Source organism: Macaca mulatta, chromosome 13 (genome assembly GCF_049350105.2).
Source record: "Macaca mulatta isolate MMU2019108-1 chromosome 13, T2T-MMU8v2.0, whole genome shotgun sequence".
NCBI classification, from domain to species: domain Eukaryota; kingdom Metazoa; phylum Chordata; class Mammalia; order Primates; family Cercopithecidae; genus Macaca; species Macaca mulatta.
In genome coordinates this window covers 27,414,265-27,440,945 of record NC_133418.1, presented here as the reverse complement: position 1 = coordinate 27,440,945, position 26,681 = coordinate 27,414,265, and positions in this window count along the sequence as shown.

Below are 26,681 nucleotides of genomic sequence, written 5' to 3'. Positions count from 1 at the left end.
ACTCTGTGAGCTGATTTCACAGAACACAAAGAAGTTTCTCAGAAAGCTTCTTTCTCTTTGTTATCGGAGGATATTTCCTTTGGCCCTGTAGTCTTCCAAGGGATCCGAAATATCTGTTCTCAGATTCCACAGAAATAAGGCTAGCAAAGAGATCCACGAAATACAGATGTAACTCTGTGAGATGAATTAACGGAACACTAAGCAGTTTCTCAGAAAGCTTCTTTCCAGATTTCATCTGAGGATATTTCCATTTTCACCTTAGCCCTCTACGGGCTTCCGAATATCACTTTGCCAATTCCACAAGAACTGTCTTAGCGAAAGGCTTCTTGAGGGGAAAGCTGTAACTCTGTGAGATGATTTCACAGAACACAAAGAAGTTTCTCAGAAACCTTCTTTCTCTTTGTTATCGGAGGATATTTCCTTTTTCCATATAGTCTTCCAAGGGATCCGTAATATCTGTTCTCAGATTCCACAGAAATAAGGCTAGCAAAGAGATCCACGAAATAAAGATGTAAGTCTGTGAGATGAATTAACAGAACACTAAGCAGTTTCTCAGAAAGCTTCTTTCCAGATTTCCTCTGAGGATATTTCCTTTTTCACCCTCGCCCTCTATGGGCTTCCAAATATCACTTTGCCAATTATACAAGAACTGTCTTAGCGAAAGGCTTCTTGAGGGGAAAGCTGTAACTCTGTGAGATGATTTCACAGAACACAAAGAAGTTTCTCAGAAAGCTTCTTTCTCTTTGTTATCGGAGGATATTTCCTTTGGCCCTATAGTCTTCCAAGGGATCCGAAATATCTGTTCTCAGATTCCACAGAAATAAGGCTAGCAAAGAGATCCACGAAATACAGATGTAACTCTGTGAGATGAATTAACGGAACCCTAAGCAGTTTCTCAGAAAGCTTCTTTCCAGATTTCATCTGAGGATATTTCCATTTTCACCATAGCCCTCTACGGCCTCCGAATATCACATTGCCAATTCCACAAGAACTGTCTTAGCGAAAGGCTTCTTGAGGGGAAAGCTGTAACTCTGTGAGATGATTTCACAGAACACAAAGAAGTTTCTCAGAAAGCTTCTTTCTCTTTGTTATCGGAGGATATTTCCTTTGGCCCTGTAGTCTTCCAAGGGATCCGAAATATCTGTTCTCAGATTCCACAGAAATAAGGCTAGCAAAGAGATCCACGAAATACAGATGTAACTCTGTGAGATGAATTAACGGAACACTAGCAGTTTCTCAGAAAGCTTCTTTCCAGATTTCATCTGAGGATATTTCCATTTTCACCTTAGCCCTCTACGGGCTTCCGAATATCACTTTGCCAATTCCACAAGAACTGTCTTAGCGAAAGGCTTCTTGAGGGGAAAGATGTAACTCTGTGAGATGATTTCACAGAACACAAAGAAGTTTCTCAGAAACCTTCTTTCTCTTTGTTATCGGAGGATATTTCCTTTTTCCCTATAGTCTTCCAAGGGATCCGTAATATCTGTTCTCAGATTCCACAGAAATAAGGCTAGCAAAGAGATCCACGAAATACAGATGTAAGTCTGTGAGATGAATTAACAGAACACTAAGCAGTTTCTCAGAAAGCTTCTTTCCAGATTTCCTCTGAGGATATTTCCTTTTTCACCCTAGCCCTCTATGGGCTTCCAAATATCACTTTGCCAATTCCACAAGAACTGTATTAGCGAAAGGCTTCTTGAGGGGAAAGCTGTAACTCTGTGAGATGATTTCACAGAACACAAAGAAGTTTCTCAGAAAGCTTCTTTCTCTTTGTTATTGGAGGATATTTCCTTTGGCCCTATAGTCTTCCAAGGGATCCGAAATATCTGTTCTCATATTCCACCGAAATAAGGCTAGCAAAGAGATCCACGAAATACAGATGTAACTCTGTGAGATGAATTAACAGAACACTAAGCAGTTTCTCAGAAAGCTTCTTTCCAGATTTCATCCGAGGATATTTCCATTTTCACCGTAGCCCTCTATGGGCTCCCAAATATCACTTTGCCAATTCCCCAAGAACTGTCTTAGCGAAAGGCTTCTTGAGGGGAAAGCTGTAACTCTGTGAGATGATTTCACAGAACACAAAGAAGTTTCTCAGAAAGCTTCTTACTCTTTGTTATCGGAGGATATTTCCTTTGGCCTTATAGTCTTCCAAGGGATCCGCAATATCTGTTCTCAGATTCCACAGAAATAAGGCTAGCAAAGAGATCCGCGAAATACAGATGTAACTCTGTGAGATGAATTAACAGAACACTAAGCAGTTTCTCAGAAAGCTTCTTTCCAGATTTCATCTGAGGATATTTCCTTTTTCACCATAGCCCTCTATGGGCTTCCAAATATCACTTTGCCAATTCCACAAGAACTCTCTTAGCGAAAGGCTTCTTGATGGGAAAGCTGTAACTCTGTGAGATGATTTCACAGAACACAAAGAAGTTTCTCAGAAAGCTTCTTTCTCTTTGTTATCGGAGGATATTTCCTTTGGCCCTATAGTCTTCCAAGGGATCCGAAATATCTGTTCTCAGATTCCACAGAAATAAGGCTAGCAAAGAGATAAACGAAATACAGATGTAACTCTTTGAGATGAATTAACAGAACACTAAGCAGTTTCTCAGAAAGCTTCTTTCCAGATTTCCTCTGAGGATATTTCCTTTTTCACCCTCGCCCTCTATGGGCTTCCAAATATCACTTTGCCAATTCCACAAGAACTGTCTTAGCGAAAGGCTTCTTGAGGGGAAAGCTGTAACTCTGTGAGATGATTTCAGAGAACAGAAAGAAGTTTCTCAGAAAGCTTCTTTCCCTTTGTTATCGGAGGATATTTCCTTTGGCCCTATAGTTTTCCAAGTGATCCGAAATATCTGTTCTCAGATTCCACAGAAATAAGGCTAGCAAAGAGATCCACGAAATACAGATGTAACTCTGTGAGATGAATTAACAGAACACTAAGCAGTTTCTCAGAAAGCTTCTTTCCAGATTTCATCCGAGGATATTTCCATTTTCACCATAGCCCTCTATGGGCTCCCAAATATCACTTTGCCAATTCCCCAAGAACTGTCTTAGCGAAAGGCTTCTTGAGGGGAAAGCTGTAACTCTGTGAGATGATTTCACAGAACACAAAGAAGTTTCTCAGAAAGCTTCTTTGTCTTTGTTATCGGAGGATATTTCCTTTGGCCCTATAGTCTTCCAAGGGATCCGAAATATCTGTTCTCAGATTCCACAGAAATAAGGCTAGCAAAGAGATCCACGAAATACAGATGTAACTCTGTGAGGTGAATTAACAGAACACTAAGCAGTTTCTCAGAAAGCTTCTTTCCAGATTTCATCTGAGGATATTTCCTTTTTCACCATAGCCCTCTATGGCCTTCCAAATATCACTTTGCCAATTCCACAAGAACTGTCTTAGCGAATGGCTTCTTGAGGGGAAAGCTGTAACTCTGTGAGATGATTTCACAGAACACAAAGAAGTTTCTCAGAAAGCTTCTTTCTCTTTGTTATCGGAGGATATTTCCTTTGGCCCTATAGTCTTCCAAGGGATCCGAAATATCTGTTCTCAGATTCCACAGAAATAAGGCTAGCAAAGAGATCCACGAAATACAGATGTAACTCTGTGAGATGAATTAACGGAACCCTAAGCAGTTTCTCAGAAAGCTTCTTTCCAGATTTCATCTGAGGATATTTCCATTTTCACCATAGCCCACTACGGCCTCCGAATATCACTTTGCCAATTCCACAAGAACTGTCTTAGCGAAAGGCTTCTTGAGGGGAAAGCTGTAACTCTGTGAGATGATTTCACAGAACACAAAGAACTTTCTCAGAAAGCTTCTTTCTCTTTGTTATCGGAGGATATTTCCTTTGGCCCTGTAGTCTTCCAAGGGACCCGAAATATCTGTTCTCAGATTCCACAGAAATAAGGCTAGCAAAGAGATCCGCGAAATACAGATGTAACTCTGTGAGATGAATTAACGGAACACTAAGCAGTTTCTCAGAAAGCTTCTTTCCAGATTTCATCTGAGGATATTTCCATTTTCACCTTAGCCCTCTACGGGCTTCCGAATATCACTTTGCCAATTCCACAAGAACTGTCTTAGCGAAAGGCTTCTTGAGGGGAAAGCTGTAACTCTGTGAGATGATTTCACAGAACACAAGGAAGTTTCTCAGAAACCTTCTTTCTCTTTGTTATCGGAGGATATTTCCTTTTTCCATATAGTCTTCCAAGGGATCCGTATTATCTGTTCTCAGATTCCACAGAAATAAGGCTAGCAAAGAGATCCACGAAATACAGATGTAAGTCTGTGAGATGAATTAACAGAACACTAAGCAGTTTCTCAGAAAGCTTCTTTCCAGATTTCCTCTGAGGATATTTCCTTTTTCACCCTCGCCCTCTATGGGCTTCCAAATATCACTTTGCCAATTCCACAAGAACTGTCTTAGCGAAAGGCTTCTTGAGGGGAAAGCTGTAACTCTGTGAGATGATTTCACAGAACACAAAGAAGTTTCTCAGAAAGCTTCTTTCTCTTTGTTATTGGAGGATATTTCCTTTGGCCCTATAGTCTTCCAAGGGATCCGAAATATCTGTTCTCATATTCCACCGATATAAGGCTAGCAAAGAGATCCACGAAATACAGATGTAACTCTGTGAGATGAATTGACAGAACACTAAGCAGTTTCTCAGAAAGCTTCTTTCCAGATTTCATCTGAGGATATTTCCTTTTTCACCATAGCCCTCTATGGGCTTCCAAATATCACTTTGCCAAATCCACAAGAACTGTCTTAGTGAAAGGCTTCTTGAGGGGAAAGCTGTAACTCTGTGAGATGATTTCACAGAACACAAAGAAGTTTCTCAGAAAGCTTCTTTCCCTTTGTTATCGGAGGATATTTCCTTTGGCCCTATAGTTTTCCAAGTGATCCGAAATATCTGTTCTCATATTCCACAGAAATAAGGCTAGCAAAGAGATCCACGAAATACAGATGTAACTCTGTGAGATGAATTAACAGAACACTAAGCAGTTTCTGAGAAAGCTTCTTTCCAGATTTCATCTGAGGATATTTCCTTTTTCACCATAGCCCTCTATGGGCTTCCAAATATCACTTTGCCAATTCCACAAGAACTGTCTTAGCGAAAGGCTTCTTGATGGGAAAGCTGTAACTCTGTGAGATGATTTCACAGAACACAAAGAAGTTTCTCAGAAAGCTTCTTTCTCTTTGTTATCGGAGGATATTTCCTTTGGCCCTATAGTCTTCCAAGGGATCCGAAATATCTGTTCTCAGATTCCACAGAAATAAGGCTAGCAAAGAGATAAACGAAATACAGATGTAACTCTTTGAGATGAATTAACAGAACCCTAAGCAGTTTCACAGAAAGCTTCTTTCCAGATTTCCTCTGAGGATATTTCCTTTTTCACCCTCGCCCTCTATGGGCTTCCAAATATCACTTTGCCAATTCCACAAGAACTGTCTTAGAGAAAGGCTTCTTGAGGGGAAAGCTGTAACTCTGTGAGATGATTTCAGAGAACAGAAAGAAGTTTCTCAGAAAGCTTCTTTCTCTTTGTTATCGGAGGATATTTCCTTTGGCCCTATAGTCTTCCAAGGGATCCGAAATATCTGTTCTCATATTCCACCGAAATAAGGCTAGCAAAGAGATCCAAGAAATACAGATGTAACTCTGTGAGATGAATTAACAGAACACTAAGCAGTTTCTCAGAAAGCTTCTTTCCAGATTTCATCTGAGGATATTTCCTTTTTCACCATAGCCCTCTATGGGCTTCCAAATATCACTTTGCCAAATCCACAAGAACTGTCTTAGCGAAAGGCTTCTTCAGGGGCAAGCTGTAACTCTGTGAGATGATTTCACAGAACACAAAGAAGTTTCTCAGAAAGCTTCTTTCCCTTTGTTATCGGAGGATATTTCCTTTGGCCCTATAGTTTTCCAAGTGATCCGAAATATCTGTTCTCATATTCCACAGAAATAAGGCTAGCAAAGAGATCCACGAAATACAGATGTAACTCTGTGAGATGAATTAACAGAACACTAAGCAGTTTCTCAGAAAGCTTCTTTCCAGATTTCATCCGAGGATATTTCCATTTTCACCATAGCCCTCTATGGGCTCCCAAATATCACTTTGCCAATTCCCCAAGAACTGTCTTAGCAAAAGGCTTCTTGAGGGGAAAGCTGTAACTCTGTGAGATGATTTCACAGAACACAAAGAAGTTTCTCAGAAAGCTTCTTTGTCTTTGTTATCGGAGGATATTTCCTTTGGCCCTATAGTCTTCCAAGGGATCCGAAATATCTGTTCTCAGATTCCACAGAAATAAGGCTAGCAAAGAGATCCACGAAATACAGATGTAACTCTGTGAGGTGAATTAACAGAACACTAAGCAGTTTCTCAGAAAGCTTCTTTCCAGATTTCATCTGAGGATATTTCCTTTTTCGCCATAGCCCTCTATGGCCTTCCAAATATCACTTTGCCAATTCCACAAGAACTGTCTTAGCGAATGGCTTCTTGAGGGGAAAGCTGTAACTCTGTGAGATGATTTCACAGAACACAAAGAAGTTTCTCAGAAAGCTTCTTTCTCTTTGTTATCGGAGGATATTTCCTTTGGCCCTATAGTCTTCCAAGGGATCCGAAATATCTGTTCTCAGATTCCACAGAAATAAGGCTAGCAAAGAGATCCACGAAATACAGATGTAACTCTGTGAGATGAATTAACGGAACCCTAAGCAGTTTCTCAGAAAGCTTCTTTCCAGATTTCATCTGAGGATATTTCCATTTTCACCCTCGCCCTCTATGGGCTTCCAAATATCACTTTGCCAATTCCACAAGAACTGTCTTAGCGAAAGGCTTCTTGAGGGGAAAGCTGTAACTCTGTGAGATGATTTCAGAGAACAGAAAGAAGTTTCTCAGAAAGCTTCTTTCTCTTTGCTATCGGAGGATATTTCCTTTGGCCCTATAGTCTTCCAAGGGATCCGTAATATCTGTTCTCAGATTCCACAGAAATAAGGCTAGCAAAGAGATCCACGAAATACAGATGTAAGTCTGTGAGATGAATTAACAGAACACTAAGCAGTTTCTCAGAAAGCTTCTTTCCAGATTTCATCTGAGGATATTTCCTTTTTCACCATAGCCCTTTATGGGCTTCCAAATATCACTTTGCCAAATCCACAAGAACTGTCTTAGCGAAAGGCTTCTTGAGGGGAAAGCTGTAACTCTGTGAGATGATGTCACAGAACACAAAGAAGTTTCTCAGAAAGCTTCTTTCCCTTTGTTATCGGAGGATATTTCCTTTGGCCCTATAGTTTTCCAAGTGATCCGAAATATCTGTTCTCATATTCCACAGAAATAAGGCTAGCAAAGAGATCCACGAAATACAGATGTAACTCTGTGAGATGAATTAACAGAACACTAAGCAGTTTCTCAGAAAGCTTCTTTCCATATTTCATCCGAGGATATTTCCATTTTCACCATAGCCCTCTATGGGCTCCCAAATATCACTTTGCCAATTCCCCAAGAACTGTCTTAGCGAAAGGCTTCTTGAGGGGAAAGCTGTAACTCTGTGAGATGATTTCACAGAACACAAAGAAGTTTCTCAGAAAGCTTCTTTCTCTTTGTTATCGGAGGATATTTCCTTTGGCCCTATAGTCTTCCAAGGGATCCGAAATATCTGTTCTCAGATTCCACAGAAATAAGGCTAGCAAAGAGATCCGCGAAATACAGATATAACTCTGTGAGATGAATTAACAGAACACTAAGCAGTTTCTCAGAAAGCTTCTTTCCAGATTTCATCTGAGGATATTTCCTTTTTCACCATAGCCCTCTATGGGCTTCCAAATATCACTTTGCCAATTCCACAAGAACTCTCTCAGCGAAAGGCTTCTTGATGGGAAAGCTGTAACTCTGTGAGATGATTTCACAGAACACAAAGTAGTTTCTCAGAAAGCTTCTTTCTCTTTGTTATCGGAGGATATTTCCTTTGGCCCTATAGTCTTCCAAGGGATCCGAAATATCTGTTCTCAGATTCCACAGAAATAACGCTAGCAAAGAGATAAACGAAATACAGATGTAACTCTTTGAGATGAATTAACAGAACACTAAGCAGTTTCTCAGAAAGCTTCTTTCCAGATTTCCTCTGAGGATATTTCCTTTTTCACCCTCGCCCTCTATGGGCTTCCAAATATCACTTTGCCAATTCCACAAGAACTGTCTTAGCGAAAGGCTTCTTGAGGGGAAAGCTGTAACTCTGTGAGATGATTTCAGAGAACAGAAAGAAGTTTCTCAGAAAGCTTCTTTCTCTTTGTTATCGGAGGATATTTCCTTTGGCCCTATAGTCTTCCAAGGGATCCGAAATATCTGTTCTCATATTCCACCGAAATAAGGCTAGCAAAGAGATCCACGAAATACAGATGTAACTCTGTGAGATGAATTAACAGAACACTAAGCAGTTTCTCAGAAAGCTTCTTTCCAGATTTCATCTGAGGATATTTCCTTTTTCACCATAGCCCTCTATGGGCTTCCAAATATCACTTTGCCAAATCCACAAGAACTGTCTTAGCGAAAGGCTTCTTGAGGGGAAAGCTGTAACTCTGTGAGATGATTTCACAGAACACAAAGAAGTTTCTCAGAAAGCTTCTTTCCCTTTGTTATCGGAGGATATTTCCTTTGGCCCTATAGTTTTCCAAGTGATCCGAAATATCTGTTCTCAGATTCCACAGAAATAAGGCTAGCAAAGAGATCCACGAAATACAGATGTAACTCTGTGAGATGAATTAACAGAACACTAAGCAGTTTCTCAGAAAGCTTCTTTCCAGATTTCATCCGAGGATATTTCCATTTTCACCATAGCCCTCTATGGGCTCCCAAATATCACTTTGCCAATTCCCCAAGAACTGTCTTAGCGAAAGGCTTCTTGAGGGGAAAGCTGTAACTCTGTGAGATGATTTCACAGAACACAAAGAAGTTTCTCAGAAATCTTCTTTCTCTTTGTTATCGGAGGATATTTCCTTTGGCCCTATAGTCGTCCAAGGGATCCGAAATATCTGTTCTCAGATTCCACAGAAATAAGGCTAGCAAAGAGATCCACGAAATACAGATGTAACTCTGTGAGGTGAATTAACAGAACACTAAGCAGTTTCTCAGAAAGCTTCTATCCAGATTTCATCTGAGGATATTTCCTTTTTCACCATAGCCCTCTATGGCCTTCCAAATATCACTTTGCCAATTCCACAAGAACTGTCTTAGCGAATGGCTTCTTGAGGGGAAAGCTGTAACTCTGTGAGATGATTTCACAGAACACAAAGAAGTTTCTCAGAAAGCTTCTTTGTCTTTGTTATCGGAGGATATTTCCTTTGGCCCTATAGTCTTCCAAGGGATCCGAAATATCTGTTCTCAGATTCCACAGAAATAAGGCTAGCAAAGAGATCCACGAAATACAGATGTAACTCTGTGAGATGAATTAACGGAACACTAAGCAGTTTCTCAGAAAGCTTCTTTCCAGATTTCATCTGAGGATATTTCCATTTTCACCATAGCCCACTACGGCCTCCGAATATCACTTTGCCAATTCCACAAGAACTGTCTTAGCGAAAGGCTTCTTGAGGGGAAAGCTGTAACTCTGTGAGCTGATTTCACAGAACACAAAGAAGTTTCTCAGAAAGCTTCTTTCTCTTTGTTATCGGAGGATATTTCCTTTGGCCCTGTAGTCTTCCAAGGGATCCGAAATATCTGTTCTCAGATTCCACAGAAATAAGGCTAGCAAAGAGATCCACGAAATACAGATGTAACTCTGTGAGATGAATTAACGGAACACTAAGCAGTTTCTCAGAAAGCTTCTTTCCAGATTTCATCTGAGGATATTTCCATTTTCACCTTAGCCCTCTACGGGCTTCCGAATATCACTTTGCCAATTCCACAAGAACTGTCTTAGCGAAAGGCTTCTTGAGGGGAAAGCTGTAACTCTGTGAGATGATTTCACAGAACACAAAGAAGTTTCTCAGAAACCTTCTTTCTCTTTGTTATCGGAGGATATTTCCTTTTTCCATATAGTCTTCCAAGGGATCCGTAATATCTGTTCTCAGATTCCACAGAAATAAGGCTAGCAAAGAGATCCACGAAATACAAATGTAAGTCTGTGAGATGAATTAACAGAACACTAAGCAGTTTCTCAGAAAGCTTCTTTCCAGATTTCCTCTGAGGATATTTCCTTTTTCACCCTCGCCCTCTATGGGCTTCCAAATATCACTTTGCCAATTATACAAGAACTGTCTTAGCGAAAGGCTTCTTGAGGGGAAAGCTGTAACTCTGTGAGATGATTTCACAGAACACAAAGAAGTTTCTCAGAAAGCTTCTTTCTCTTTGTTATCGGAGGATATTTCCTTTGGCCCTATAGTCTTCCAAGGGATCCGAAATATCTGTTCTCAGATTCCACAGAAATAAGGCTAGCAAAGAGATCCACGAAATACAGATGTAACTCTGTGAGATGAATTAACGGAACCCTAAGCAGTTTCTCAGAAAGCTTCTTTCCAGATTTCATCTGAGGATATTTCCATTTTCACCATAGCCCTCTACGGCCTCCGAATATCACATTGCCAATTCCACAAGAACTGTCTTAGCGAAAGGCTTCTTGAGGGGAAAGCTGTAACTCTGTGAGATGATTTCACAGAACACAAAGAAGTTTCTCAGAAAGCTTCTTTCTCTTTGTTATCGGAGGATATTTCCTTTGGCCCTGTAGTCTTCCAAGGGATCCGAAATATCTGTTCTCAGATTCCACAGAAATAAGGCTAGCAAAGAGATCCACGAAATAGAGATGTAACTCTGTGAGATGAATTAACGGAACACTAGCAGTTTCTCAGAAAGCTTCTTTCCAGATTTCATCTGAGGATATTTCCATTTTCACCTTAGCCCTCTACGGGCTTCCGAATATCACTTTGCCAATTCCACAAGAACTGTCTTAGCGAAAGGCTTCTTGAGGGGAAAGATGTAACTCTGTGAGATGATTTCACAGAACACAAAGAAGTTTCTCAGAAACCTTCTTTCTCTTTGTTATCGGAGGATATTTCCTTTGGCCCTATAGTTTTCCAAGTGATCCGAAATATCTGTTCTCAGATTCCACAGAAATAAGGCTAGCAAAGAGATCCACGAAATACAGATGTAACTCTGTGAGATGAATTAACAGAACACTAAGCAGTTTCTCAGAAAGCTTCTTTCCATATTTCATCCGAGGATATTTCCATTTTCACCATAGCCCTCTATGGGCTCCCAAATATCACTTTGCCAATTCCCCAAGAACTGTCTTAGCGAAAGGCTTCTTGAGGGGAAAGCTGTAACTCTGTGAGATGATTTCACAGAACACAAAGAAGTTTCTCAGAAAGCTTCTTTCTCTTTGTTATCGGAGGATATTTCCTTTGGCCCTATAGTCTTCCAAGGGATCCGAAATATCTGTTCTCACATTCCACAGAAATAAGGCTAGCAAAGAGATCCACGAAATACAGATGTAACTCTGTGAGATGAATTAACAGAACACTAAGCAGTTTCTCAGAAAGCTTCTTTCCAGATTTCATCTGAGGATATTTCCTTTTTCACCATAGCCCTCTATGGCCTTCCAAATATCACTTTGCCAATTCCACAAGAACTGTCTTAGCGAATGGCTTCTTGAGGGGAAAGCTGTAACTCTGTGAGATGATTTCACAGAACACAAAGAAGTTTCTCAGAAAGCTTCTTTCTCTTTGTTATCGGAGGATATTTCCTTTGGCCCTATAGTCTTCCAAGGGATCCGAAATATCTGTTCTCATATTCCACAGAAATAAGGCTAGCAAAGAGATCCACGAAATACAGATGTAACTCTGTGAGATGAATTAACGGAACCCTAAGCAGTTTCTCAGAAAGCTTCTTTCCAGATTTCATCTGAGGATATTTCCATTTTCACCCTCGCCCTCTATGGGCTTCCAAATATCACTTTGCCAATTCCACAAGAACTGTCTTAGCGAAAGGCTTCTTGAGGGGAAAGCTGTAACTCTGTGAGATGATTTCACAGAACACAAAGAAGTTTCTCAGAAAGCTTCTTTCCCTTTGTTATCGGAGGATATTTCCTTTGGCCCTATAGTTTTCCAAGTGATCCGAAATATCTGTTCTCAGATTCCACAGAAATAAGGCTAGCAAAGAGATCCACGAAATACAGATGTAACTCTGTGAGATGAATTAACAGAACACTAAGCAGTTTCTCAGAAAGCATCTTTCCAGATTTCATCCGAGGATATTTCCATTTTCACCATAGCCCTCTATGGGCTCCCAAATATCACTTTGCCAATTCCCCAAGAACTGTCTTAGCGAAAGGCTTCTTGAGGGGAAAGCTGTAACTCTGTGAGATGATTTCACAGAACACAAAGAAGTTTCTCAGAAAGCTTCTTTCTCTTTGTTATCGGAGGATATTTCCTTTGGCCCTATAGTCTTCCAAGGGATCCGAAATATCTGTTCTCAGATTCCACAGAAATAAGGCTAGCAAAGAGATCCACGAAATACAGATGTAACTCTGTGAGATGAATTAACAGAACACTAAGCAGTTTCTCAGAAAGCTTCTTTCCAGATTTCATCTGAGGATATTTCCTTTTTCACCATAGCCCTCTATGGACTTCCAAATATCACTTTGCCAATTCCACAAGAACTGTCTTAGCGAATGGCTTCTTGAGGGGAAAGCTGTAACTCTGTGAGATGATTTCACAGAACACAAAGAAGTTTCTCAGAAAGCTTCTTTCTCTTTTTTATCGGAGGATATTTCCTTTGGCCCTATAGTCTTCCAAGGGATCCGAAATATCTGTTCTCATATTCCACAGAAATAAGGCTAGCAAAGAGATCCACGAAATACAGATGTAACTCTGTGAGATGAATTAACGGAACCCTAAGCAGTTTCTCAGAAAGCTTCTTTCCAGATTTCATCTGAGTATATTTCCATTTTCACCATAGCCCTCTACGGCCTCCGAATATCACTTTGCCAATTCCACAAGAACTGTCTTAGCGAAAGGCTTCTTGAGGGGAAAGCTGTAACTCTGTGAGATGATTTCACAGAACACAAAGAAGTTTCTCAGAAAGCTTCTTTCTCTTTGTTATCGGAGGATATTTCCTTTGGCCCTGTAGTCTTCCAAGGGATCCGAAATATCTGTTCTCAGATTCCACAGAAATAAGGCTAGCAAAGAGATCCACGAAATAGAGATGTAACTCTGTGAGATGAATTAACGGAACACTAAGCAGTTTCTCAGAAAGCTTCTTTCCAGATTTCATCTGAGGATATTTCCATTTTCACCTTAGCCCTCTACGGGCTTCCGAATATCACTTTGCCAATTCCACAAGAACTGTCTTAGCGAAAGGCTTCTTGAGGGGAAAGCTGTAACTCTGTTAGATGATTTCACAGAACACAAAGAAGTTTCTCAGAAACCTTCTTTCTCTTTGTTATCGGAGGATATTTCCTTTTTCCCTATAGTCTTCCAAGGGATCCGTAATATCTGTTCTCAGATTCCACAGAAATAAGGCTAGCAAAGAGATCCACGAAATACAGATGTAAGTCTGTGAGATGAATTAACAGAACACTAAGCAGTTTCTCAGAAAGCTTCTTTCCAGATTTCATCTGAGGATATTTCCTTTTTCACCATAGCCCTTTATGGGCTTCCAAATATCACTTTGCCAAATCCACAAGAACTGTCTTAGCGAAAGGCTTCTTGAGGGGAAAGCTGTAACTCTGTGAGATGATGTCACAGAACACAAAGAAGTTTCTCAGCAAGCTTCTTTCCCTTTGTTATCGGAGGATATTTCCTTTGGCCCTATAGTTTTACAAGTGATCCGAAATATCTGTTCTCAGATTCCACAGAAATAAGGCTAGCAAAGAGATCCACGAAATACAGATGTAACTCTGTGAGATGAATTAACAGAACACTAAGCAGTTTCTCAGAAAGCTTCTTTCCAGATTTCATCCGAGGATATTTCCATTTTCACCATAGCCCTCTATGGGCTCCCAAATATCACTTTGCCAATTCCCCAAGAACTGTCTTAGCGAAAGGCTTCTTGAGGGGAAAGCTGTAACTCTGTGAGATGATTTCAAAGAACACAAAGAAGTTTCTCAGAAAGCTTCTTTCTCTTTGTTATCAGAGGATATTTCCTTTGGCCCTATAGTCTTCCAAGGGATCCGAAATATCTGTTCTCAGATTCCACAGAAATAAGGCTAGCAAAGAGATCCGCGAAATACAGATGTAACTCTGTGAGATGAATTAACAGAACACTAAGTAGTTTCTCAGAAAGCTTCTTTCCAGATTTCATCTGAGGATATTTCCTTTTTCACCATACCCCTCTATGGGCTTCCAAATATCACTTTGCCAATTCCACAAGAACTCTCTCAGCGAAAGGCTTCTTGATGGGAAAGCTGTAACTCTGTGAGATGATTTCACAGAACACAAAGAAGTTTCTCAGAAAGCTTCTTTCTCTTTGTTATCGGAGGATATTTCCTTTGGCCCTATAGTCTTCCAAGGGATCCGAAATATCTGTTCTCAGATTCCACAGAAATAACGCTAGCAAAGAGATAAACGAAATACAGATGTAACTCTTTGAGATGAATTAACAGAACACTAAGCAGTTTCTCAGAAAGCTTCTTTCCAGATTTCCTCTGAGGATATTTCCTTTTTCACCCTCGCCCTCTATGGGCTTCCAAATATCACTTTGCCAATTCCACAAGAACTGTCTTAGCGAAAGGCTTCTTGAGGGGAAAGCTGTAACTCTGTGAGATGATTTCAGAGAACAGAAAGAAGTTTCTCAGAAAGCTTCTTTCTCTTTGTTATCGGAGGATATTTCCTTTGGCCCTGTAGTCTTCCAAGGGATCCGAAATATCTGTTCTCATATTCCACCGAAATAAGGCTAGCAAAGAGATCCACGAAATACAGATGTAACTCTGTGAGATGAATTAACAGAACACTAAGCAGTTTCTCAGAAAGCTTCTTTCCAGATTTCATCTGCGGATATTTCCTTTTTCACCATTGCCCTCTATGGGCTTCCAAATATCACTTTGCCAAATCCACAAGAACTGTCTTAGCGAAAGGCTTCTTGAGGGGAAAGCTGTAACTCTGTGAGATGATTTCACAGAACACAAAGAAGTTTCTCAGAAAGCTTCTTTCCCTTTGTTATCGGAGGATATTTCCTTTGGCCCTATAGTTTTCCAAGTGATCCGAAATATCTGTTCTCAGATTCCACAGAAATAAGGCTAGCAAAGAGATCCACGAAATACAGATGTAACTCTGTGAGATGAATTAACAGAACACTAAGCAGTTTCTCAGAAAGCTTCTTTCCAGATTTCATCCGAGGATATTTCCATTTTCACCATAGCCCTCTATGGGCTCCCAAATATCACTTTGCCAATTCCCCAAGAACTGTCTTAGCGAAAGGCTTCTAGAGGAGAAAGCTGTAACTCTGTGAGATGATTTCACAGAACACAAAGAAGTTTCTCAGAAATCTTCTTTCTCTTTGTTATCGGAGGATATTTCCTTTGGCCCTATAGTCTTCCAAGGGATCCGAAATATCTGTTCTCAGATTCCACAGAAATAAGGCTAGCAAAGAGATCCACGAAATACAGATGTAACTCTGTGAGGTGAATTAACAGAACACTAAGCAGTTTCTCAGAAAGCTTCTTTCCAGATTTCATCTCAGGATATTTCCTTTTTCACCATAGCCCTCTATGGGCTTCCAAATATCACTTTGCCAATTCCACAAGAACTCTCTTAGCGAAAGGCTTCTTGATGGGAAAGCTGTAACTCTGTGAGATGATTTCACAGAACACAAAGAAGTTTCTCAGAAAGCTTCTTTCTCTTTGTTATCGGAGGATATTTCCTTTGGCCCTATAGTCTTCCAAGGGATCCGAAATATCTGTTCTCAGATTCCACAGAAATAAGGCTAGCAAAGAGATAAACGAAATACAGATGTAACTCTTTGAGATGAATTAACAGAACACTAAGCAGTTTCTCAGAAAGCTTCTTTCCAGATTTCCTCTGAGGATATTTCCTTTTTCACCCTCGCCCTCTATGGGCTTCCAAATATCACTTTGCCAATTCCACAAGAACTGTCTTAGCGAAAGGCTTCTTGAGGGGAAAGCTGTAACTCTGTGAGATGATTTCAGAGAACAGAAAGAAGTTTCTCAGAAAGCTTCTTTCTCTTTGTTATCGGAGGATATTTCCTTTGGCCCTATAGTCTTCCAAGGGATCCGAAATATCTGTTCTCATATTCCACCGAAATAAGGCTAGCAAAGAGATCCACGAAATACAGATGTAACTCTGTGAGATGAATTAACAGAACACTAAGCAGTTTCTCAGAAAGCTTCTTTCCAGATTTCATCTGCGGATATTTCCTTTTTCACCATTGCCCTCTATGGGCTTCCAAATATCACTTTGCCAAATCCACAAGAACTGTCTTAGCGAAAGGCTTCTTGAGGGGAAAGCTGTAACTCTGTGAGATGATTTCACAGAACACAAAGAAGTTTCTCAGAAAGCTTCTTTCCCTTTGTTATCGGAGGATATTTCCTTTGGCCCTATAGTTTTCCAAGTGATCCGAAATATCTGTTCTCAGATTCCACAGAAATAAGGCTAGCAAAGAGATCCACGAAATACAGATGTAACTCTGTGAGATGAATTAACAGAACACTAAGCAGTTTCTCAGAAAGCTTCTTTCCAGATTTCATCCGAGGATATTTCCATTTTCACCATAGCCCTCTATGGGCTCCCAAATATCACTTTGCCAATTCCCCAAGAACTGTCTTAGCGAAAGGCTTCTTGAGGGGAAAGCTGTAACTCTGTGAGATGATTTCACAGAACACAAAGAAGTTTCTCAGAAAGCTTCTTTCTCTTTGTTATCGGAGGATATTTCCTTTGGCCCTATAGTCTTCCAAGGGATCCGAAATATCTGTTCTCACATTCCACAGAAATAAGGCTAGCAAAGAGATCCACGAAATACAGATGTAACTCTGTGAGATGAATTAACAGAACACTAAGCAGTTTCTCAGAAAGCTTCTTTCCAGATTTCATCTGAGGATATTTCCTTTTTCACCATAGCCCTCTATGGCCTTCCAAATATCACTTTGCCAATTCCACAAGAACTGTCTTAGCGAATGGCTTCTTGAGGGGAAAGCTGTAACTCTGTGAGATGATTTCACAGAACACAAAGAAGTTTCTCAGAAAGCTTCTTTCTCTTTGTTATCGGAGGATATTTCCTTTGGCCCTATAGTCTTCCAAGGGATCCGAAATATCTGTTCTCATATTCCACAGAAATAAGGCTAGCAAAGAGATCCACGAAATACAGATGTAACTCTGTGAGATGAATTAACGGAACCCTAAGCAGTTTCTAAGAAAGCTTCTTTCCAGATTTCATCTGAGGATATTTCCATTTTCACCCTCGCCCTCTATGGGCTTCCAAATATCACTTTGCCAATTCCACAAGAACTGTCTTAGCGAAAGGCTTCTTGAGGGGAAAGCTGTAACTCTGTGAGATGATTTCACAGAACACAAAGAAGTTTCTCAGAAAGCTTCTTTCCCTTTGTTATCGGAGGATATTTCCTTTGGCCCTATAGTTTTCCAAGTGATCCGAAATATCTGTTCTCAGATTCCACAGAAATAAGGCTAGCAAAGAGATCCACGAAATACAGATGTAACTCTGTGAGATGAATTAACAGAACACTAAGCAGTTTCTCAGAAAGCATCTTTCCAGATTTCATCCGAGGATATTTCCATTTTCACCATAGCCCTCTATGGGCTCCCAAATATCACTTTGCCAATTCCCCAAGAACTGTCTTAGCGAAAGGCTTCTTGAGGGGAAAGCTGTAACTCTGTGAGATGATTTCACAGAACACAAAGAAGTTTCTCAGAAAGCTTCTTTCTCTTTGTTATCGGAGGATATTTCCTTTGGCCCTATAGTCTTCCAAGGGATCCGAAATATCTGTTCTCAGATTCCACAGAAATAAGGCTAGCAAAGAGATCCACGAAATACAGATGTAACTCTGTGAGATGAATTAACAGAACACTAAGCAGTTTCTCAGAAAGCTTCTTTCCAGATTTCATCTGAGGATATTTCCTTTTTCACCATAGCCCTCTATGGCCTTCCAAATATCACTTTGCCAATTCCACAAGAACTGTCTTAGCGAATGGCTTCTTGAGGGGAAAGCTGTAACTCTGTGAGATGATTTCACAGAACACAAAGAAGTTTCTCAGAAAGCTTCTTTCTCTTTGTTATCGGAGGATATTTCCTTTGGCCCTATAGTCTTCCAAGGGATCCGAAATATCTGTTCTCATATTCCACAGAAATAAGGCTAGCAAAGAGATCCACGAAATACAGATGTAACTCTATGAGATGAATTAACAGAACACTAAGCAGTTTCTCAGAAAGCTTCTTTCCAGATTTCATCTGAGGATATTTCCATTTTCACCATAGCCCTCTATGGGCTCCCAAATATCACTTTGCCAATTCCCCAAGAACTGTCTTAGCGAAAGGCTTCTTGAGGGGAAAGCTGTAACTCTGTGAGATGATTTCAAAGAACACAAAGAAGTTTCTCAGAAAGCTTCTTTCTCTTTGTTATCGGAGGATATTTCCTTTGGCCCTATAGTCTTCCAAGGGATCCGAAATATCTGTTCTCAGATTCCACAGAAATAAGGCTAGCAAAGAGATCCGCGAAATACAGATGTAACTCTGTGAGATGAATTAACAGAACACTAAGTAGTTTCTCAGAAAGCTTCTTTCCAGATTTCATCTGAGGATATTTCCTTTTTCACCATAGCCCTCTATGGGCTTCCAAATATCACTTTGCCAATTCCACAAGAACTCTCTCAGCGAAAGGCTTCTTGATGGGAAAGCTGTAACTCTGTGAGATGATTTCACAGAACACAAAGAAGTTTCTCAGAAAGCTTCTTTCTCTTTGTTATCGGAGGATATTTCCTTTGGCCCTATAGTCTTCCAAGGGATCCGAAATATCTGTTCTCAGATTCCACAGAAATAACGCTAGCAAAGAGATAAACGAAATACAGATGTAACTCTTTGAGATGAATTAACAGAACACTAAGCAGTTTCTCAGAAAGCTTCTTTCCAGATTTCCTCTGAGGATATTTCCTTTTTCACCCTCGCCCTCTATGGGCTTCCAAATATCACTTTGCCAATTCCACAAGAACTGTCTTAGCGAAAGGCTTCTTGAGGGGAAAGATGTAACTCTGTGAGATGATTTCAGAGAACAGAAAGAAGTTTCTCAGAAAGCTTCTTTCTCTTTGTTATCGGAGGATATTTCCTTTGGCCCTATAGTCTTCCAAGGGATCCGAAATATCTGTTCTCATATTCCACCGAAATAAGGCTAGCAAAGAGATCCACGAAATACAGATGTAACTCTGTGAGATGAATTAACAGAACACTAAGCAGTTTCTCAGAAAGCTTCTTTCCAGATTTCATCTGAGGATATTTCCTTTTTCACCATAGCCCTCTATGGGCTTCCAAATATCACTTTGCCAAATCCACAAGAACTGTCTTAGCGAAAGGCTTCTTGAGGGGAAAGCTGTAACTCTGTGAGATGATTTCACAGAACACAAAGAAGTTTCTCAGAAAGCTTCTTTCCCTTTGTTATCGGAGGATATTTCCTTTGGCCCTATAGTTTTCCAAGTGATCCGAAATATCTGTTCTCAGATTCCACAGAAATAAGGCTAGCAAAGAGATCCACGAAATACAGATGTAACTCTGTGAGATGAATTAACAGAACACTAAGCAGTTTCTCAGAAAGCTTCTTTCCAGATTTCATCCGAGGATATTTCCATTTTCACCATAGCCCTCTATGGGCTCCCAAATATCACTTTGCCAATTCCCCAAGAACTGTCTTAGCGAAAGGCTTCTAGAGGAGAAAGCTGTAACTCTGTGAGATGATTTCACAGAACACAAAGAAGTTTCTCAGAAATCTTCTTTCTCTTTGTTATCGGAGGATATTTCCTTTGGCCCTATAGTCTTCCAAGGGATCCGAAATATCTGTTCTCAGATTCCACAGAAATAAGGCTAGCAAAGAGATCCACGAAATACAGATGTAACTCTGTGAGGTGAATTAACAGAACACTAAGCAGTTTCTCAGAAAGCTTCTTTCCAGATTTCATCTGAGGATATTTCCTTTTTCACCATAGCCCTCTATGGCCTTCCAAATATCACTTTGCCAATTCCACAAGAACTGTCTTAGCGAATGGCTTCTTGAGGGGAAAGCTGTAACTCTGTGAGATGATTTCACAGAACACAAAGAAGTTTCTCAGAAAGCTTCTTTCTCTTTGTTATCGGAGGATATTTCCTTTGGCCCTATAGTCTTCCAAGGGATCCGAAATATCTGTTCTCAGATTCCACAGAAATAAGGCTAGCAAAGAGATCCACGAAATACAGATGTAACTCTGTGAGATGAATTAACGGAACACTAAGCAGTTTCTCAGAAAGCTTCTTTCCAGATTTCATCTGAGGATATTTCCATTTTCACCATAGCCCACTACGGCCTCCGAATATCACTTTGCCAATTCCACAAGAACTGTCTTAGCGAAAGGCTTCTTGAGGGGAAAGCTGTAACTCTGTGAGCTGATTTCACAGAACACAAAGAAGTTTCTCAGAAAGCTTCTTTCTCTTTGTTATCGGAGGATATTTCCTTTGGCCCTGTAGTCTTCCAAGGGATCCGAAATATCTGTTCTCAGATTCCACAGAAATAAGGCTAGCAAAGAGATCCACGAAATACAGATGTAACTCTGTGAGATGAATTAACGGAACACTAAGCAGTTTCTCAGAAAGCTTCTTTCCAGATTTCATCTGAGGATATTTCCATTTTCACCTTAGCCCTCTACGGGCTTCCGAATATCACTTTGCCAATTCCACAAGAACTGTCTTAGCGAAAGGCTTCTTGAGGGGAAAGCTGTAACTCTGTTAGATGATTTCACAGAACACAAAGAAGTTTCTCAGAAACCTTCTTTCTCTTTGTTATCGGAGGATATTTCCTTTTTCCCTATAGTCTTCCAAGGGATCCGTAATATCTGTTCTCAGATTCCACAGAAATAAGGCTAGCAAAGAGATCCACGAAATACAGATGTAAGTCTGTGAGATGAATTAACAGAACACTAAGCAGTTTCTCAGAAAGCTTCTTTCCAGATTTCATCTGAGGATATTTCCTTTTTCACCATAGCCCTTTATGGGCTTCCAAATATCACTTTGCCAAATCCACAAGAACTGTCTTAGCGAAAGGCTTCTTGAGGGGAAAGCTGTAACTCTGTGAGATGATGTCACAGAACACAAAGAAGTTTCTCAGAAAGCTTCTTTCCCTTTGTTATCGGAGGATATTTCCTTTGGCCCTATAGTTTTCCAAGTGATCCGAAATATCTGTTCTCAGATTCCACAGAAATAAGGCTAGCAAAGAGATCCACGAAATACAGATGTAACTCTGTGAGATGAATTAACAGAACACTAAGCAGTTTCTCAGAAAGCTTCTTTCCAGATTTCATCCGAGGATATTTCCATTTTCACCATAGCCCTCTATGGGCTCCCAAATATCACTTTGCCAATTCCCCAAGAACTGTCTTAGCGAAAGGCTTCTTGAGGGGAAAGCTGTAACTCTGTGAGATGATTTCAAAGAACACAAAGAAGTTTCTCAGAAAGCTTCTTTCTCTTTGTTATCGGAGGGTATTTCTTTTGGCCCTATAGTCTTCCAAGGGATCCGAAATATCTGTTCTCAGATTCCACAGAAATAAGGCTAGCAAAGAGATCCGCGAAATACAGATGTAACTCTGTGAGATGAATTAACAGAACACTAAGTAGTTTCTCAGAAAGCTTCTTTCCAGATTTCATCTGAGGATATTTCCTTTTTCACCATAGCCCTCTATGGGCTTCCAAATATCACTTTGCCAATTCCACAAGAACTCTCTCAGCGAAAGGCTTCTTGATGGGAAAGCTGTAACTCTGTGAGATGATTTCACAGAACACAAAGAAGTTTCTCAGAAAGCTTCTTTCTCTTTGTTATCGGAGGATATTTCCTTTGGCCCTATAGTCTTCCAAGGGATCCGAAATATCTGTTCTCAGATTCCACAGAAATAACGCTAGCAAAGAGATAAACGAAATACAGATGTAACTCTTTGAGATGAATTAACAGAACACTAAGCAGTTTCTCAGAAAGCTTCTTTCCAGATTTCCTCTGAGGATATTTCCTTTTTCACCCTCGCCCTCTATGGGCTTCCAAATATCACTTTGCCAATTCCACAAGAACTGTCTTAGCGAAAGGCTTCTTGAGGGGAAAGCTGTAACTCTGTGAGATGATTTCAGAGAACAGAAAGAAGTTTCTCAGAAAGCTTCTTTCTCTTTGTTATCGGAGGATATTTCCTTTGGCCCTATAGTCTTCCAAGGGATCCGAAATATCTGTTCTCATATTCCACCGAAATAAGGCTAGCAAAGAGATCCACGAAATACAGATGTAACTCTGTGAGATGAATTAACAGAACACTAAGCAGTTTCTCAGAAAGCTTCTTTCCAGATTTCATCTGAGGATATTTCCTTTTTCACCATAGCCCTCTATGGGCTTCCAAATATCACTTTGCCAAATCCACAAGAACTGTCTTAGCGAAAGGCTTCTTGAGGGGAAAGCTGTAACTCTGTGAGATGATTTCACAGAACACAAAGAAGTTTCTCAGAAAGCTTCTTTCCCTTTGTTATCGGAGGATATTTCCTTTGGCCCTATAGTTTTCCAAGTGATCCGAAATATCTGTTCTCAGATTCCACAGAAATAAGGCTAGCAAAGAGATCCACGAAATACAGATGTAACTCTGTGAGATGAATTAACAGAACACTAAGCAGTTTCTCAGAAAGCTTCTTTCCAGATTTCATCCGAGGATATTTCCATTTTCACCATAGCCCTCTATGGGCTCCCAAATATCACTTTGCCAATTCCCCAAGAACTGTCTTAGCGAAAGGCTTCTAGAGGAGAAAGCTGTAACTCTGTGAGATGATTTCACAGAACACAAAGAAGTTTCTCAGAAATCTTCTTTCTCTTTGTTATCGGAGGATATTTCCTTTGGCCCTATAGTCTTCCAAGGGATCCGAAATATCTGTTCTCAGATTCCACAGAAATAAGGCTAGCAAAGAGATCCACGAAATACAGATGTAACTCTGTGAGGTGAATTAACAGAACACTAAGCAGTTTCTCAGAAAGCTTCTTTCCAGATTTCATCTGAGGATATTTCCTTTTTCACCATAGCCCTCTATGGCCTTCCAAATATCACTTTGCCAATTCCACAAGAACTGTCTTAGCGAATGGCTTCTTGAGGGGAAAGCTGTAACTCTGTGAGATGATTTCACAGAACACAAAGAAGTTTCTCAGAAAGCTTCTTTCTCTTTGTTATCGGAGGATATTTCCTTTGGCCCTATAGTCTTCCAAGGGATCCGAAATATCTGTTCTCAGATTCCACAGAAATAAGGCTAGCAAAGAGATCCACGAAATACAGATGTAACTCTGTGAGATGAATTAACGGAACCCTAAGCAGTTTCTCAGAAAGCTTCTTTCCAGATTTCATCTGAGGATATTTCCATTTTCACCATAGCCCACTACGGCCTCCGAATATCACTTTGCCAATTCCACAAGAACTGTCTTAGCGAAAGGCTTCTTGAGGGGAAAGCTGTAACTCTGTGAGCTGATTTCACAGAACACAAAGAAGTTTCTCAGAAAGCTTCTTTCTCTTTGTTATCGGAGGATATTTCCTTTGGCCCTGTAGTCTTCCAAGGGATCCGAAATATCTGTTCTCAGATTCCACAGAAATAAGGCTAGCAAAGAGATCCACGAAATACAGATGTAACTCTGTGAGATGAATTAACGGAACACTAAGCAGTTTCTCAGAAAGCTTCTTTCCAGATTTCATCTGAGGATATTTCCATTTTCACCTTAGCCCTCTACGGGCTTCCGAATATCACTTTGCCAATTCCACAAGAACTGTCTTAGCGAAAGGCTTCTTGAGGGGAAAGCTGTAACTCTGGGAGATGATTTCACAGAACACAAAGAAGTTTCTCAGAAACCTTCTTTCTCTTTGTTATCGGAGGATATTTCCTTTTTCCATATAGTCTTCCAAGGGATCCGTAATATCTGTTCTCAGATTCCACAGAAATAAGGCTAGCAAAGAGATCCACGAAATAAAGATGTAAGTCTGTGAGATGAATTAACAGAACACTAAGCAGTTTCTCAGAGAGCTTCTTTCCAGATTTCCTCTGAGGATATTTCCTTGTTCACCCTCGCCCTCTATGGGCTTCCAAATATCACTTTGCCAATTCCACAAGAACTGTCTTAGCGAAAGGCTTCTTGAGGGGAAACCTGTAACTCTGTGAGATGATTTCACAGAACACAAAGAAGTTTCTCAGAAAGCTTCTTTCTCTTTGTTATTGGAGGATATTTCCTTTGGCCCTATAGTCTTCCAAGGGATCCGAAATATCTGTTCTCATATTCCACCGAAATAAGGCTAGCAAAGAGATCCACGAAATACAGATGTAACTCTGTGAGATGAATTAACAGAACACTAAGCAGTTTCTCAGAAAGCTTCTTTCCAGATTTCATCCGAGGATATTTCCATTTTCACCGTAGCCCTCTATGGGCTCCCAAATATCACTTTGCCAATTCCCCAAGAACTGTCTTAGCGAAAGGCTTCTTGAGGGGAAAGCTGTAACTCTGTGAGATGATTTCACAGAACACAAAGAAGTTTCTCAGAAAGCTTCTTACTCTTTGTTATCGGAGGATATTTCCTTTGTCCTTATAGTCTTCCAAGGGATCCGAAATATCTGTTCTCAGATTCCACAGAAATAAGGCTAGCAAAGAGATCCACGAAATACAGATGTAACTCTGTGAGATGAATTAACGGAACCCTAAGCAGTTTCTCAGAAAGCTTCTTTCCAGATTTCATCTGAGGATATTTCCATTTTCACCATAGCCCACTACGGCCTCCGAATATCACTTTGCCAATTCCACAAGAACTGTCTTAGCGAAAGGCTTCTTGAGGGGAAAGCTGTAACTCTGTGAGATGATTTCACAGAACACAAGGAAGTTTCTCAGAAACCTTCTTTCTCTTTGTTATCGGAGGATATTTCCTTTTTCCATATAGTCTTCCAAGGGATCCGTATTATCTGTTCTCAGATTCCACAGAAATAAGGCTAGCAAAGAGATCCACGAAATACAGATGTAAGTCTGTGAGATGAATTAACAGAACACTAAGCAGTTTCTCAGAAAGCTTCTTTCCAGATTTCCTCTGAGGATATTTCCTTTTTCACCCTCGCCCTCTATGGGCTTCCAAATATCACTTTGCCAATTCCACAAGAACTGTCTTAGCGAAAGGCTTCTTGAGGGGAAAGCTGTAACTCTGTGAGATGATTTCACAGAACACAAAGAAGTTTCTCAGAAAGCTTCTTTCTCTTTGTTATTGGAGGATATTTCCTTTGGCCCTATAGTCTTCCAAGGGATCCGAAATATCTGTTCTCATATTCCACCGATATAAGGCTAGCAAAGAGATCCACGAAATACAGATGTAACTCTGTGAGATGAATTAACAGAACACTAAGCAGTTTCTCAGAAAGCTTCTTTCCAGATTTCATGTGAGGATATTTCCTTTTTCACCATAGCCCTCTATGGGCTTCCAAATATCACTTTGCCAAATCCACAAGAACTGTCTTAGCGAAAGGCTTCTTGAGGGGAAAGCTGTAACTCTGTGAGATGATTTCACAGAACACAAAGAAGTTTCTCAGAAAGCTTCTTTCCCTTTGTTATCGGAGGATATTTCCTTTGGCCCTATAGTTTTCCAAGTGATCCGAAATATCTGTTCTCATATTCCACAGAAATAAGGCTAGCAAAGAGATCCACGAAATACAGATGTAACTCTGTGAGATGAATTAACGGAACACTAAGCAGTTTCTCAGAAAGCTTCTTTCCAGATTTCATCCGAGGATATTTCCATTTTCACCATAGCCCTCTATGGGCTCCCAAATATCACTTTGCCAATTCCCCAAGAACTGTCTTAGCGAAAGGCTTCTTGAGGGGAAAGCTGTAACTCTGTGAGATGATTTCAAAGAACACAAAGAAGTTTCTCAGAAAGCTTCTTTCTCTTTGTTATCGGAGGATATTTCCTTTGGCCCTATAGTCTTCCAAGGGATCCGAAATATCTGTTCTCAGATTCCACAGAAATAAGGCTAGCAAAGAGATCCGCGAAATACAGATGTAACTCTGTGAGATGAATTAACAGAACACTAAGCAGTTTCTCAGAAAGCTTCTTTCCAGATTTCATCTGAGGATATTTCCTTTTTCACCATAGCCCTCTATGGGCTTCCAAATATCACTTTGCCAATTCCACAAGAACTCTCTCAGCGAAAGGCTTCTTGATGGGAAAGCTGTAACTCTGTGAGATGATTTCACAGAACACAAAGTAGTTTCTCAGAAATCTTCTTTCTCTTTGTTATCGGAGGATATTTCCTTTGGCCCTATAGTCTTCCAAGGGATCCGAAATATCTGTTCTCAGATTCCACAGAAATAACGCTAGCAAAGAGATAAACGAAATACAGATGTAACTCTTTGAGATGAATTAACAGAACACTAAGCAGTTTCTCAGAAAGCTTCTTTCCAGATTTCATCTGAGGATATTTCCTTTTTCACCCTCGCCATCTATGGGCTTCCAA